This window comes from Pleurodeles waltl, chromosome 10, assembly GCF_031143425.1.
Source record: "Pleurodeles waltl isolate 20211129_DDA chromosome 10, aPleWal1.hap1.20221129, whole genome shotgun sequence".
Lineage (NCBI taxonomy): Eukaryota > Metazoa > Chordata > Amphibia > Caudata > Salamandridae > Pleurodeles > Pleurodeles waltl.
This window is the reverse complement of record NC_090449.1, coordinates 630,209,813-630,223,877: the sequence shown is the minus strand read 5'-3', so window position 1 is coordinate 630,223,877 and position 14,065 is coordinate 630,209,813.

The window sequence follows — 14,065 nt, the reverse complement described above, 5'->3', positions numbered from 1 at the left end:
TTGATCAATGTGAGTAAAGTAGATGTGATCATGTGAACCAACATGTGGATGGTCCCACACTGTCACTAAAGACGTGTAATGAGACAGTCAACAGGGCAACCTTGGTGTGCTGAGTGAGATAATGTCTCAATTGTCATGTTCCGGCAGGTGTCATTACAGCATTTGTACACAGGTTGGCCTCTGCACTTCCCACTGCACCTGGGAACATCATAGCCTCTGTACTGTTTATTCTCACAGCTATTCACCACACACGGCCCATCACTATGTTGTGCGCACTGTGATGCTGTGTGTGAACTGTCATGGTTCTGACATTTGTGTATTATTCATGTACATTATCAGAGGTTGCTGGTTGTGCTGAAAGCCCCGTACCCAGTCCCTGTCTATGACCCTGGGACACTGTCACACTTTGTCATTCATGCATATATGCTACCCAGACAAGGGATGGGCCATTAATTTTGCATTTCCAAGGGGAAGTAACTCAAATGGTACAGTTAAAAGGCAGATGATGCTATACAATGTATTTGTGTATGCATGGAAGAAGCCCATGCCCAATGCCCCCTGATGAATGGCAGGTTTGCTAACGCAAGTGGGGTACATATGTAGACACAGGGATACTTTAGTGTGACGCACAGACAGTTGCCAGTCAGGCTGACAGAATGCAAGGTGATTCAGGTGCCAGCTACTGGACAAGTTACATAATCAGTGGTCTGACTGAGACTGTTTGGAGGACAAACTAGACAGTTGACATGTCAATCTGTGTATGTCCTGTGTTTTTGAATGTGACAAATGAACCCAAGGGCTGTGTTACACTGCTTAATTAGTATCAATGGTTGACGGTGTATTTGACATAATGGCAAGTCCTATGCTGTTCCAGGCATCATCAGGGGCAGTGCTTTTTGTAATGGGTGGTTTGCATGGAGGTGATCACAGGTGTGGGCTGCATCTGTTTCTCACCAGTCCTGTAGGTGAGACTTGCATTCTAAGGGCCAACAGACATTTTCACAAGGGGAAGCAATCTACATGTGCTAACAGCGCTTTGAAACTAGAAGACAGTGTATAAATTGACCTGACGTCCATGCAGTCAGATGTTATATGACAATGGCATACCTTAGGAAAGGGTATAGCACACTGGTTTGCTAATGTTGGTCTGTGTGTGTAGAGGAGGTATTATCAGGGTACACATCTTAGTATTCCAGGGACCTCTTCCGACAGGTGGGTTGTGACCAGGTGCATGGGTGTGTCAGGAGTTAGGAAATGGGCTGACATGTGCATGGAATGTCATGTGCGCAATGCATGTCATATGTGTGGCACTTGTGCTGTCTATGTTCTGCTTCTATGGAACTCTAGTCACAGATATTCCTTGCAAATATTGGATGCAGTTGGACTAACTGCTGTCAAGGGTCTTGTCAGACATTCCTGTTAGTGACGCCAGAGCACATTGACTGCCTCATGTATGAGGCTTGTTTTCCCCTTATTGAGTGATGGTGTCTTAGTTGTGTGCCATATGCTGCGTTGGACCTTGCTTTCAACATGTATGTGTGAAATAGTTGTGGTCCTCTGCTATTGGCCTTCAAAGGAGATATGTACATGATATATGTCATTAAGAGTGTGTGTGTATGTGACCATTGTATGTAAGGCATCACATAAGCTCTGGGATGTTCCGTGTCCTACTCAGTATCTCAGCAATGCTCCATGAGGCAACACTCTTATTCTGATAAGTAGAGATGAAGGTGTGTAAAAAGGAATAGCCAGACCATGATATGGTGATTATAATAGGTGTTTATTTAAATTAGTTAACTAAAGTGGTGAAGGTGATCATATTCAGAAGAAATTATTTATTATCTGTTGCCGCCTGCGTATACCAGCAGCTGTGTTCTGTTGTTCCCCCTCCTGTTGCAGGTCAGCATCCTCCTCTTCCTCCTCATCAGGCATGTGTGGCTCTGGTTCCAGGAGGGGAATGTTTCTTCTGATGCAAATGTTGTAAAATATTGCACATGTGAGGATGATCCTACAGACTATCTCGGGGGAATATAGGAGGCTACCACCAGTGATGTTGAGGCAGCGGAACCTTGACTTGAGGATGCCGAAGGTCCGCTCGACAATGCTGCGTGTCCTCCTATGGGCCTCGTTATATGCACACTCTGCAGCTGTACTCGGGTTGCCAAATGGTGTCATAATCCATGGCTGGATGCCATACCCCTGATCAGCTGCAAGAGAAAATGAATGGGATCATGTTGATGTTGCTGGCACTATTGAAAAGACCTTTCATGGCAGTAGTTGTCTTGTGTTGTCTGTGACTCTTTTGTGTATTAATGTGATATCCTATGCTTGTAGGCTATACCATCTGCATTGTGTTGTTTCCTTGGCTGAACAAGTGTTTGTCTGCTAACCGTTTGTCAGCAGTATGTTTTGAGATTTGCAGTACAGTGTGCCCTCCCTAGCATTGTGACTTGTGATACAGGTGTCCGTGTGTCTTCACTGGGGGTGAGATGATAGTTCCATGCACACACGTTCATATCAAAGTACCCTGGACATCCCATACCTTTAGACTTATGCAATGTATTAATGTAAAGGTCATTGGGACACTTACAATTTGCAAGGCGACATTTCGGCAACCACACTCATTGACGTCTTCACATTAGGCTGTACAGTAAATTCCGATGTGTGACAGGTTCAATGGTGACTTAAGAAACATGGTTAGTGAAGTCACGACCTCAGTGTGTTCCTGTTGACATGTTGCTGTTGTGGTGTATGTGTTGTGTATCCTAGAGGGTTGCTGTGCAGTGTATATATATGTAGGTTTTTGTACTTACCAACAAGTAGTTCATTGCCATACCGTCCATCCTGGAAGTGTTCATTGATGGTGCAGTGACGGAAGATGAAGGAGTCATGTACACTCCCAGGATATTTAGCCACGATGTTGGTGATCAATCCCTGGTGATCGACAATGGCCTGCTCGTTGATGGAATGTGTGTGCTTCCTGTTGCGGTAGAGGTGTTCAGTTGCAGCAGGTGGCACAAGGCGTACATGTGTGCAGTCGATTGCACCAAGGACGTGTGGGAAGCCACTGATTGCGTAGAACCCCTGTTTAGTTTCCTGCTGCTTCTGCAGTGTGTTAGGGAAGCAGATGTGGCGGGTGTCAGTCAAATGATGGTGTCCAGTACTTTGGGCAAAAAGGCGGAGAATGATGGTTGTGATATTCCGCCAGCCAGGGCACCAGTTGTTTGGAAAGAGCCACTTGCCAGCATGTGAAGTACGGCAAGCAGCTTTGTTTCTGTTGGGATGGTGAGGGGTGTCACCAAAGTGGGGGCCAACTGCTGTTCACTGTTTCGCAGCAGCTGCTGAATGGCCTGCCAGTTCAACTGGTACCTCTGTATGATGTTGTGTTCCCTGAGGCCCTGAAGGGTTGTTCTTGGGCGGAATATCCACTCCTGCCTTCTGCGCTGCCTTTGAGGTCCCTGCTGGTGTTGTTGTAGCTGCTGTTGTTGCTGCTGGGCTCTGCGTCTGCGTGCACGCTGGATTAGAATCACCTCCATGGCTCCCTGTTGCTGCTCTGCTGCTCTGCTGTTTGTTCTGTGTGTTCTGATTAAATACAGGTGTGTTTGCCCCATTTTAACGCCTGCCCTGACCCAGGTGTTAATTTTTTATGCAAATCGGGCTGTGCGTCATTTTCTGGCTCCGCCTCCCGGCCATGCGTCATTTTTGCCCGAAAGCATAAATACGACGCACATCCGTTTAAGCCATTTTTTGGACGGGAACGCCTACCTTGCATATAATTAACGCAAGGCGGGTTGCCGCATCCAAAAAATGACGCACACAGCGGAATTTTGTCATCCGTGGGCTCGGGCGTCAAAGTTTAAATACGGGGCAACGTTTGCACTGATTATGCGTCAAATCGGTGCAGACGGAGTATAAATATGCCCCTTTGTACTTACTCCTTTGCCAATTGGAAAAGCTGAGGGAGTGGAAACAAAGAGAGGAGTGGGCTGCAGGTGGTGCACAATGAGGACTGCCAGTGATGCCTACCCACCCACTTCAGCAAACTGTGTGATCTTAATAAGAGTTCTTTGATGTACTCATTTTGCTTGATCGTCACAATTAAAAGAACAATAAAGCAATTCAGTTTTGTCTGTGCCATACATGAAAACCTCACTTATGTTGTATTATAGAGTATAATGGTGCTCAATTCTATGTTAGGACCGGAGGCTATCATTATGGAGGGGCCCACGGAGAGAGAGACTCACTCTAGTCTCTCCATGGGTACTTTCGGGAGGGGGAAGTGACGATGCGGAACGGGATAGGAGGAAGGAAGGTGGGGGTGGGTTTTAAGGGAGGGAGATAAAAAGGGTGTGGGGGGAGGGAGCGGCCTCTTTCCGCACCGCTCATCGCGCGGTTAGGATTTGGCCGGTCCTTGGGGAGGTTTCAGTTGAACACGTGTGCACGTGAGGCAAGTCAGTTTCTTCGGTCTCGTCTTGCCGCAAGGCAAGTAATTATTTCGGCGCTGCAGTCGGGCACTGGTTTACGCATTTGCCGACCAGGGGCTTGTTCAGGCATTTAGGGATAGCCTGCGTCAGCGCCATGGCAAACAGCCACGACGCTGAGGCAGTAAAGGCCGCGCTTCGTGTTTTAGGCGAATCCGGCTGAGCCGACCTTCTCAGGTCTGGGGAGTTGGACCAGGCCTGGGTCGGCATGGTGCGGCCGACGCGCAGGGCGTCAGGCCGGGTAGCTGCAGTTGTGGCCACATGTTCTTTCCCTGAAAGGGCAAAGAAGCCCAAAAAAGCGGCAGGGGCAGGCGTGAGGTGCGTCCACCCCCACCAGCCAAATAGAGGAGGGGGAGGGTATTTTCAACGAGGCAGAGCCCATTGAGGAGGGGGGTGGTGGAACAACAGGAGGGGGCTAGTGATGACCCACAGGAGCAGCTATTGGTGGAAGTGGCCCCACTGTTTGAACAGGGGGCCCAGGACCTGCCAGGGCCCGGTGTAAATGTGGCCTCCATGGATTTGTCCCTTCCCAAGGACGGTGCAAACATGGTAGGAACCACTGTGCCACCAGTTAAAAAGAAGGGCAAGAGCTCCAAGCAGGGTGGTGGACCGGGCAAAGCCAAGGCAGGCACTGGGCAGACAAAGAAGGCTGGGGGGGTGGAGCCGGGGCGGCCACAGTGGGGTTTGAATGTGGGGGACCCAGGCAGGGCAGGTTCAACATGAGTGAAGCATGGGACTTGGAGTCCAGAATAAGGGAACAGCACCGCATAGTGGCGGAAACTGAGGAAAGGTGGGCCCAATTATGCATGGAGCGGGCGGTTTCTGGGTCAGGAGGCAGGCAATTAAAAAGGCCGGCAGAGGGTGCGGGGAACATGGGGCCCCCGCCGCAGGCACCAGGCAAGGGCAGTTGGGTTTGGGTACCACAGGTGGAGAGTCGGAGGGGTTAGGAGGCTGTTGCAGCTGGAGGTTTAGGCAGCGTGATGAGTGCCAGTGGTGCACACGGTCACGATTGGCGTGGAATGTCAAAGGCCAGTGTTTGAGACTGGCAGAAAGAAGGTGATGCCAACAGGGCGCAACACGGCCTCTGCACGTTGGTCTGAAGCATTAGAGGGGTCTTCGGCGGCTTTCTCTACATCGCAGGATCGAGGTCAGCACAGAGATGGTGTGCGCCATGAGGGGCAAGAGGAAGTTGCGTCAAATTATATGTTGATGAGTGGTGGTGTTGACAACAGTTTGGAGATGGGTGAGGTGGATGTTTTGGAGCTCGATTATGATGAAGACATGGATGACTGGGAAGACGGGGAGATTCGGGAGGCAGAGGTGAGCAGCATGAAAGGGAGGGGGAGAGGACGCCTGGTGGCGAACACCAAGAAGGGCGGCAAGTGCTGGCACGTGGTCGAGGGGCCCGGAAGGTTTCGTGGCCTTTGGGGGCACAAGGAAGAGGTAAGGGGCAATGGTGGTCGGTTTGGGGGGATGGCCTGGGATTCGGTGGAGCCCCTACACGTTAGTCCATAGGGGTGGGAGAATGTTCAGTTCACGACACGCCGACGGAAAAGGTCTCACAAGATGGGGAAAGTGGAAAGGACCAGGAGGCAAATACCACAGCTGGGAGCGAAGGGGGGATCAGGGCAACAGGTGAGGCCACAGGGTCAGATGACAAAGAGGGGGGTGGACGCAAGAAGCGGCTTCCATATATGGGACTGGCTATGCCTTTGGGTTTGCACATAGCAGACAAAACAAAGGCAAGAATATGGAAGCATGAATATGTGGATGTGTTTAAGCTCTTACACAGGGATAGCCAAGCCAAGGAGGGCTCTAAAGAGGAGGAGTGGGAGCTAGCACGGAGACCAAGGGTTCCAATTACAATGGACAATTGGACTTCAGCGTTTTTAATCTTCGCAAGTATATACTGTGAGAAGTTCCCAGATAGGGCCATAGTGCTTTTCAAATATATGGATATCATAAGAAAAGCATAGATGCATTTCCGTGGCTTTGCTTGGTTGAGCTATGACAAGGAGTTCAGGGCAAGGGTGAGTGTCAATCCCGATAAGCCATGGGGGGATATAGATCCGGAATTATGGATGCAGTGGATGGTGTCATCGCAGTCTGCTGCGTCTAAGCCTACCGCCAGCGGCCTGCCAGTGGTTTATAAGCCGTTTCAGGCCTGTCCCGGCTAAGGAGGGGTGGGTGTGGGTCAACGAGCCCCAATACCCACGACAGGAGTTTGATGGAACTTTAATAAAGGTGTTCCAGACAACCATGCAAGTTTAAACATGATTGCTCCAAATGCGGGGGACGTCACCCGGTTACACAATGTTTTTCCCTCTCCAGCCCAGCAGAGCAATGGAGAGCGTCCAAAGGCAGAGGCATGTAGGGCAATCCTGCACCAAAGGGCTCCTACGCCAATTAAGTTGGAGTTTCTCCTGCCCTGGCTCCATACACATCCTGAGAGGGCCACAGCTTGTAAGCTAGCATGGGGTTTCCAAGAGGGTTTTCGTGTCAGCTATCAGGGTCCGCGTATGAGGCGGTGGGCAGACAATTTGCGGTCTGCCAAGGAAATGCCACAGGTTGTGAAAAAGAGGTGTCCTTGACCAGAATTGCAGGGCCTTTTCATGAATAGCCAAGTCAAACTCTTATGATCTCCTCCTTAGGGGTAGTGCCAAAGAAGGCGCCAGGTGAATTTTGCCTGATCCACCACTTGTCATGGCCGGAGAGTTCATCTGTCAATGATTTCATTGCACCAGAGGACACCAGGGTAGTATATGCATCTGTGGACGATGCCATAAAATTGGTCAGGGGGTATGGCAAAGGAGAGGAGTTGGCGAAATGCAACATACAATCAGCCTTCAGGCTACTGCCCATACATCCCGAGGACTTTGACTTGTTGGGTATGCAGTTTGACAGGGCCATTTATGTGGACAGGGTCCTCCCAATGGGTTGTGCTATATCTTGCGCCCTTTTTGAGGCATTTAGTACTTTCCTGCAATGGGTTTATGTCAAAATGATTGGGCATTGTGCGGTGACCCACTATCTGGACGATTTCCTTTTTGTAGGGACAGCCACTTCTGGGGCTTGCGGGAAAGCTTTGTTTGCCTTTCAGGAACTGTCACGGTAAGTGGGGGTGCCTTTGGCTCCTGAAAAGACCAAAGGGCCACAGTCTGTTCTCACATTTCAAGGCATCGAGCTGGACTCCATGGCTTTGATGGCCAGACTACCAGCGCAAAAAGTCAAAGAAATGCTTGAATTTCTGGGTACCTTGAGGGACTCGCGAAAAATCGAGCTGCGCACTGCACAGAAGCTGCTAGGTTATCTCAATTTCACTTGCAGGGTAGTCAGGGGTGGTAGGACTTTCTGTAGGCGGCTGGATCTGGCTATGTCTGGAGCAGTACTGCCACATCATAGAATACGAGTGTCAGTTGGCTTGAGAGAGGATGTCAGGGTGTGGGAAACCTTTTTGATGCATTTTAATGGGGTCTCCATGTTTTTCTGTGAGGACGAGACTGTGTGGCAGGTACAAATATTTTCAGATTCGGCAGGAGCCAAGGGTTTTGGGATCTTCTGGGATGGCAGGTGGTGTGCGGAAAACTGGCCTACGCAATGGATGCAGCAAGAGAGGAGTATTGCGTTCTTTTAATTTTTCCCCTCCTGGTGGCAAAGGCGGTATGGGGACAGGAGCTCGCTAACAGAAAAGTGCTTTTTCGGGTTAATAACATGACAGTACTAGAGTTAGTCAACAGACAGAGGGCAAGGGACCTTAGGGTTTTGCGCTTGTTACGCCAGTTCATGCTGCAATGCTTGTCTTTGAATGTGATTTTTAAAGCTGCTCACATACCGGGGGTATACAATGAGGTTGCAGGTTCCCTGTCTCGTTCACAGTGGCAACGTTTTCGCAACTTGGCACCAGGAGCAGAGTGGAACAAGACTGCGGTCCCAGCAGACATTTGGGAGTGGGGGGCATGATGATCACAGGGCTGGTGGAGATGCACTTAGCGGAATCCACTAGGCGGAGTTACCGACTGGCATGGTTGGATTTTCAAACCTTTGAGCTGTTTTCAGGAAATGTTTGATTGCAGAATGCTAAGGAGTTAGAACTGCGTGTGTTGCATTTTGTGCTGTTTATAATACAGAAAGGTTTGTCGCCTGCTACCATTGGCAGTAAATTGGCTGGGGTTTCCTTTTACGGGAAGTTGTTTTTTGGTCAGGATCCAGCTAGAGATGACTTGTTGGGGAAAATGCTAAAAGGCTCGGGCAGGGTCAGATCAGTTTCAGGTAAGGTGGCTAGATAGCCTATTGGTTTCAACTTGCTGCTGGACTTGTTGCATGTGCTGCCAGTGTTGCATGGACGATTGTGAGTTGGCGTTCTTCCGTTTATGCATGGTGTGGATGTTCTTTGGTGCTTTTCGTGTGTCAGAATTGTTGGGGGTAAGGAGAGAGGTAGGAGTGCAGGTCAAGGAGGTTTGCTTGCATGGTGATTGCTTGGGAATCTGGCTCAGACGATCTAAGACTGACCAGTTAGGGAAAGGGAAATGGGTGTGGTTGGAGAAAGGGGGCAATGTATTGGCTTGTCCACTGCGTGAGTGGTTGAGTTTCCGAGGCAGGAGGGCTTCCTCCAGGGAGTCAGGGGTGTTTGTAAACAAGTCTGGGTCCAAACTTACAAGTTTTCAGTTTCTACAGGTTTCGAGGATGGCTTTAGGGTGGAGAGGCCGTCAAGCTGTAGATTTTGGCACACATTTGTTCCGGATTGGTGCAGCCACTGCTGCTGCACATTTGGGTTGGGACTGGGCAAAGATCAGGGCGATAGGCCGTTGGAAGTCAAGATTCTGTGAGCGTTATGTGAGGCCTTAAAGGTGTGGTTAGGGACATCTGTGCGTCTTCTGGTAGGGGGGGGGGATCCATTTTTAAATCAGTCATTACAGATCTTTTTCCTTTACAGGAGGTGTTTCCGGTCCAATGAACAACAAGATGGTTACATGGCTAGTGGGCCATTCCTTTATCCATTGGGCAGCGAAATTTGCAGAGAAACAAATTTACGGGCGGGCTTTGGGACTTCCCAGTAACCAGCATGAATATTTGTGGTGGGGAAAAAGCGGCATGAGGTGGGGAAACCTGCTTCCTTTATAACATCTAGCTTGGCGAACTTGGGTTGTCCTGATTTGTTAATTATTCATTTGGGTGAAAATGATCTGGTAAATTTGTCAGGACTCACACTACTGCAACACATGCAGAGAGACTTGGAACTCCTCAAGCAGAGATTGCATGGCACCTGTTTGGTATGGACGGAGTTCGTACCTCGTTGAGTGTGGAGAGGGGCAGTCAAGCATGGAGCGGCCTCGCAGGAAGCTTAATAGAACTTTGAGGGTTTTCTGTTGGGCGCATGGGATAAAAATCTTGAAGCATGAGGACATAACAGGATGGGGCACTTTTCAGGGCTGATGGGGTACATTTGTCGACACTAGGGAATGCTTACTATTTGATGGATTGAGGTTGCTGGTGGGGGATTTGTGGGGTGAAAACATGTGGATCAGAGAGCAGGAGTAAGGCAGTTACGTTGCAGTAGGGTGTTTTGGTGGGGAAGCAAAACGCCGAATGGGTTTGTGCTGGTTGGCAGTAGATGGGGGAGGGTGGTGAGTCAGATGCAGGCCTGGCCACCCTTCCAGGGAATAAACAAGCAGGTGAAGGATCTGAGTGGGGGTACGCACGAACCAAGTAGGGCATGAAAGGAAAAGGGGAGTGTGTAATGGAATGGAAGCGAAAATGCGGCTTTGGAGTGGAAGGATGAGCAAGGAAATATCAAAGGGTGGGCGTTGTTAAAGTTGGGGTTTCAAATTGAAATTTTAGGTTATGTTATTGTTACAATCCTGCCCTAAATAAAGGCCTTTTACATTAAATGGTCGTCACTGAATTGTGTCCCGATGGAGGGGCCAGCGGAGAGAGAGACTCGCTCTAGTCTCTGCACGGGTACTTTCGGGAGGGGGAAGTGATGACCCGGGACGGGCGGAAGGTAGGTGGGGGTGGGTTTTAAGGGAAGGAGATAAAAGAGGGGTGGGGGAGGGACCGCTTCTTTCCGTGCCGCTCATCGCGCGGTTAGGATTTTGGCCTCCCACCCACCCGGCAAAACGAGAAGGGATATGAGAGGAGATATTGGATGAGTGGAAGGCAGGGGTAAGTGTGCTGACCGTCAGTTAGGGCAGGTTTGTGATGCATGGCGAAGCAGTAGATGGGGGAGGGTGGTGAGTCAGATGCGGGCTTGGTCACCCTTCCAGGGAATAAACAAGCAGGTGAAGGATCTGAGTGGGGGTACGCACGAACCAAGTAGGGCATGAAAGGAAAAGGGGAGTGTGTAGGGGAATGGAAGCGAAAATGCGGCTTTGGAGTGGAAGGATGAGCGAGGAAATGTCAAAGGGTGGGCGTTATTAAAGTTGGGGTTCCAAATAGAAATTTTAGGTTATGTTATTGTTGCAATCATGTCCTAAATAAATGACCTTTTACACTAAATGGTTGTCACTGAATTATGTCTCGATGCTTCTCTCTCTTTCTTGTGAAACATACAGCAGTCAGTCACAAAACAATAAGGAAAAACTACATTCCCCATGTTACCAGGAATAACCCTTATCACATGCATCAATCAAATCCAACACATCTCTATAAGTAAGGAAGAGTACATCTTCCATCCTTTTTCTTTGCTGTTCCGCAGTCAGTTAAGTCTATATTTACTCCTCATGTAATTAGATTTGTGCATGTTTCTCATAATACCTGACGGATTGATATGTGTGATGCACATGCTTTATTAGCAACGTTGCGTGCTGTGTTGATTTTGGTTATGGTATACAAGCTTGTGTTTTAAATAACGTTTACTTTTCAGGGGGAGAGCCATGGCCTCCCGCACCTGCGCCTGGTTGCAGGTTCCGTATAATGAATGGGAACGGACCGTGGCCTCACAGACGGCGCAGTCCTATTTCTAGTCCCAGTCTGGTCACCGTACATCATTCAAAGAGCGATATCTCCCTTCTGACAGCTGTTGTTCCCCCAGTGCTGCAGACGGCTCCCTTCACGTTTTATTGAACATTCACTTGATTTTCCACCTGCTGGGATCGTGCACTCCCCTGATTGTAACCCTTGGCTACCTTGGCAGCACCTCCAAGAGCTCTTGATTTATTGTACAACATGGCTCAATTTGATAATTATGAGGAAGAAGAATATTGAATATTTTCAGAACGACGCTCCTTCCTTGGAAGAGAGCCTAGTGGGGACCTTGGACAATAGTGTCCAATTATCTGTTAATAAAGCCTTAGCATAAGCTCTAGGTTCCCTTACTCATCATTTTAAGAGCATTGCTCGCAATAAAGGCTGGCTTCCCCTCTCACACCCCCAAACAGGATAAATCTTCTAAAGGTAAAGCAAAGGCTAAAAAGTGGCCCCATACAAAAGCTTTTGAAAAACTTTCTGCGACAGTCAGAGGTGACCACGGTTACAGCATTTCACAAGTCCAGTTTTAAAATGGTTCAGTGGATCCCTCTCATATGGCTGATTGTTACAATTCATCCGGTGATCAGTTGGACAGTGATAAAAAAAGACCTTCCAGGCCCTGGTAAAGGAGCCAGGACTAATCCCACCAAATCCTACCCCTAAAGCACCTAGGGTGTTACCTTCAACCAGGATGAGATTGTTCACCCACGGTCCTCCAGTTTGACCCCCTCCACAGAAGGTAGTGGAATACATTCAGGACCACATCAAACTAGGATTTGATAAGGAGGTGCAGGCTAGACTCTGCATTGAATGTCCAAGACCAAAACTAGCTCAGAAGGTTACTGATACTCCAGAGATGGACTTTACCATGGTGACATTCATTACGAAATGGTCCGAAGACCCCAAAAAAAGACTAGAGAGGGCTGGTGGTATTGCCAAGATAAGCTCTTAGACATGTCCGGACCCCTTGTGAAACCTTTGGAGCTAGCTTCTCAGGCCAAGGAAACCAACTCCCCCATCAACCCACGCATTCTAGTTGGCTGGGCACAAAGAACAATTTGCCAGCTGGGGAATGCCAGTGTGACAATCTCCACAGAGCACTGTTGCTCCATTCTGATGTGGGTCGACTAGCAGCTAAATGATTTATCATCTTCTGAGGTGGGTTCAGTTGCACAGGGACTGCTCTTTGAGGCTCTCTTTTGTTGTGTAGATTCTCATTAGCCTCATGAGACTACTAGATTTGGGCAGCAGAATCACCTGGACTGCGGGGGACTGAGTCTGAACCTGCAGCATGTGACACCTGTTGGCCTAATCCGGGTTTGTTTTGGCTAACTAGCAGTGCCTCATCTCCACCTAAGAGCAGGGATGATTGGGCACCCGGGAGCATGACATAAATGACTCCTGAGGGGTATCATGGTCACTCAGATCTCATCCGTTTCTCTCAGTTACATTAGTCTCAACTATGCAAGGACAATCAGAGGCAGAGTACGGTTCAATAAGGTTGTATTGAAGTAACTGCATCTTAGATAATAAACCATCTATTGCAATAACTAGGACAATGAAGCACAATAGGATTACGATTGTGACAAGGAGAGTAAAACACAAAAATAACGCTACTATTGTGTCACTAAGATTGTGAAGGATAGTTCCTACCTAGGCTATGTTAGAGCACAGCATGCTAAGCTCTAATTCTGCCCTTCAGGTTCCCCCAGGAAGACATCATCCCTCATACCTGAGCAAGAGGCCTGTGGTCTACATAAGCAGCTGCCGCCAAGCAATCAGCACACAGTCATGGACATGGGTCAAAGTAGTGTTTTTAAAATAAAACAGCTGATGTTCCAAGAAAGAATCCCTACGTAAGAGTGTGTATGTTTCTGTGAACATTGTAGACAAAGCATACCTCTTTTGCCGGCAACCTATCTTACTGCAGCCTCGAGAAAAGCACAGAATGAAAGAAATGTCTTGTTTAAGAACGCAGCGCTGACCTAGGCTAAGAACAGCTTGATAGAGAAAATAAATCAAGACCGCAAATGTGGCTATTGTTAAAATAGTATAACAAAGCTAGAATAAAACATATCTAGGCTAAAATGCACAGGGGCAGGCCTAGTTTGCCAAAATAACGTGTATAAAGCTATAGCTAAAATGGCTACACAACACTTTATTAAGGATGTCTCCAATTTTGCCTCAACATTCAGTTCAATGGACAAGGTACTGTCTTTGAAAAAAGTATTGTGCAACACACTTTTTTGGCGGGCCAGATGAATGCGAGAACAATCGTCAGACTGTTTCTACCAACAAGGTCTCTAGTGTGACTTCTTTTACAGCGGAAGCGATTATGGCCAGGGCCAATCAGACAACTCCAACTTCTACCCCACTCGATATCATGGAAGACAACAATATTTCTGTAAAGGATACAGCAGAGGTCAATAGGGAACCTCTCATGACTCCTCTTCAACAGGTGAGGATTATTTAGTATTCAGAGGTAACTTTGGGGTGCAGAATACGATTGTTTCTACAGAACTGGCAATTGTTAACCAAAGACCCTTGGGTTTTGGAGACAGTTCAGGGTTTCAGACTAGAGTTCTATCAATCCCCTTATCAAATAAATTCCCCCACTC